The sequence below is a fragment of the Monodon monoceros genome, unplaced genomic scaffold (assembly GCF_005190385.1).
Source record: "Monodon monoceros isolate NGI ecotype Baffin Bay Population unplaced genomic scaffold, NGI_Narwhal_1 Super_Scaffold_19, whole genome shotgun sequence".
Classification (NCBI taxonomy): domain Eukaryota; kingdom Metazoa; phylum Chordata; class Mammalia; order Artiodactyla; family Monodontidae; genus Monodon; species Monodon monoceros.
Window position 1 is genome coordinate 74954460 of NW_021703775.1, and position 2818 is coordinate 74957277.

At 41.8% G+C, this 2818-nt stretch overlaps 1 pseudogene; it reads left to right on the forward strand.

The window, feature by feature from the left end:
* Positions 1-943: 943 nt before the first annotated feature.
* LOC114900950 lies at positions 944-1754 on the forward strand (annotated as a pseudogene).
* The last annotated feature ends 1064 nt before the right edge of the window (positions 1755-2818 follow it).

The window sequence follows — 2818 nt, forward strand, 5'->3', positions numbered from 1 at the left end:
AGAACCACTTGGGATAGGTTAGCAGAGGGAAAGCCTTAGAGAAGACATATAGCAAAGGAGAGCAGCTGGAGCTGCAGAGCTAGTGGCCAGGAAGTATGAGTGTAGCCATGCTTCCTGCCATCCCTCAGGCAGAGACACAGGGACTGTTACCTCCCTCTTTCTTTTCTACTGGGACCAGCTCTATAGCAGAGCAGAATTGACTGGGTCAGAATTGAGGTCTGGAGAATGAGCTGAATAAAGAATCATTCCCTAACCAAAGAATAGGTCTGTCCACTCAGCCAGATCACTGGCCATGGTGTGCTCTTCCTTTTGGACATTTCTGACTGACTAATATGCATAGTCAATACTCACCAGCCAATGAATACTCTAGATGCTGAGCTAGGGCTGTGTGTTTCCTGTTCAGATTCCAAAAACCAGATGCTCCAGCTTATGGAGATTAATCAACATTGCTGTCATCAGACCTGCTTGTCACATTCGCTGTTTGTGGCTTTAGCACTAACTTAACAAAAGACATCAGAGACCCATGTTTACAAGAGGGATGAGGATTTTTTTTCCCTATTAACAGCCTTGAATCCACAAGAAAAGCAAAATTAATCATGAGCTGGAGATGAATAAAAAGTTATATTATCTTCCCTACATAAATATATTTAACTTTGGTACTTAAATATATTAAATATTTAATTAGATTGTATAGAATATTTTAAATTGCATATATTCATTTTAATACATTAAATGAGTTTCTTTCAGTTAGAAAAAGGAAGATAAATCTTTATTCCAAGAGATAGCAAATAAATACTGAATAAACAGTAAATACTAAATAAATACATGTAACTTAGAGTCCCATTGTGATCTGATACCGAATAGAGAAAATGATCTGGAAAGACAGGTAAGAAGCAAAAAGATTAAAGTGGGGAAGTGAGATTCTTCTCCATAAAAACACCAAATGGCAGATGATACAGGTGCTGCTGGAGGGCTCGGAGGCCGAGGGGGCCCCGGGATAGGAGGCTGAGGTAGTTTACGTCATCCCGGGGCTGGGGCCAAGGACAAGGAGAGGCTCTCTGTCACCAAGCTGGGTCGCTTGGTCAAGGACATGAAGATCGGGTCCCTGGAGGAGATCTGTCCCTTCTCTCTGCCCATCAAGGAATCTGAGATCATTGACTTTTTGCTGGGGGCATCCCTCAAGGATGAGGTTTTGAAGATAATGCCTGTGCAAAAGCAGACCCGTGCTGGCCAGTGGGACCATGTTCTAGGCATTTGTCGCCACTGAGAATTACAATGGACATCGTTTGGGTGTCAGGTGCTCCAGGGAGGTAGCCACTGCCATCTGTGGGGCCATGATTCTGGCCAAGCTCTCCATCGTCCCCATGCAGCGAGGTTACTGGGGTAACAAGATCGGCAAGCCCAATGCTGTTCATTGCAAGATGACTGGCTCTCTGTGGCTCTGGCCTGATGAGTCTCATCCCTGCCCCAGGGGCACTGGCATCAACTCAGCCCCTGTGCCGAAGAAGCTGCTGCTGATGGCCAGTACTGACGATTGCTACACCTCTGTCAGGGGCTGCACTGCCACCCTGGGCAACTTTGCCAAGGCCACCTTTGATGCCATTTCCAAGACCTACAGCTATCTCACCCCTGATCTCTGGAAACAGATGCTGTTCACCAAGTCTCCATAGCAGGAATTCACTGACCATCTTGTAAAGACCCACACCAGAGCTTCCTTGCAGAGGACCCAAGCTCCAGCTGTGACCACCACATAGTTTTATATGAGAAAAATAAAGTGAATGGAAGCTGGTTACAAAATAAATAAATAAATAAATAAATAAATAATAAAATGGGGAAGGTAAGAAGGAATAAAATACAGAAGTAGGAATCAAAATAGATACAAAATAATAAAAAAAAATTTCAGGGGAGCAGAGATCATAAGAGAGAGAATGGAGAAATAAAGACGCTTAGGGACTTAAGGAGAAAAATACAGAGATAGTCTAGATAAAGACATGCAGAATAAGATAGATGTAGCCAAAGGGAGAGGGAGAAATGTGGAGCAAGCAATAAAGAGACAGAACAATTAGATTGCTAATGCAGTGAATTCCAGAGCCAGTGGCTGACCTGCACTACAAATCGTTAAGTATTTTGTCACCTCACCGTTCTGGGAAAAAAAATGTTATTGGGATTTGAGTCATTATTTACACATGCAATAAATAATACTTAGTCTTATAGATGAGGCATCCGTCCAGGTACTGGGCTGAACATGATAATGCTGATGCCTCATTCAGTTTATTTCCTAGGGCGAACACAATTCAATCTTTGTGGAGTGTGGTAAGGATTGTGGTGGTTATGATTGGCAACCCCACCAAATACAGTGAGGAAAGAGAAGTCCCCCAAAGAAAACAATGTGTGTCTATGTGTATAAAGTCCCACTGGGCGGGGGGGGGGGGGGGCAGTGCTCGCTGATTAAAGTAACAGAGGTCCAATACAGACTGGCCTCGTGTCTTATTTTATAGAAATCAATCAATCAATCTGAAATATTTTACCTAGATAATTTAGCTACTAAGTGGCTTAAACAGAATTTTAACTCAGATCTAGCTAATCTAGTCAATAACAAACAATCTAAATTCATATCATTAGAGTCCCATATTAGAAGAAATAATGGTTGATAACTTCCCATATTTGGAGAAAGACATAGATAGATAGGTAGATAGATAGATAGATAGATAGATATAGATATATACACAAATTTTAAAAGCTAATAGAATTTCAAGTAGGGTAAACTTAAAGAGATCCACAACACGACACAGCATAATTCAATTCTAAACACTGGAAA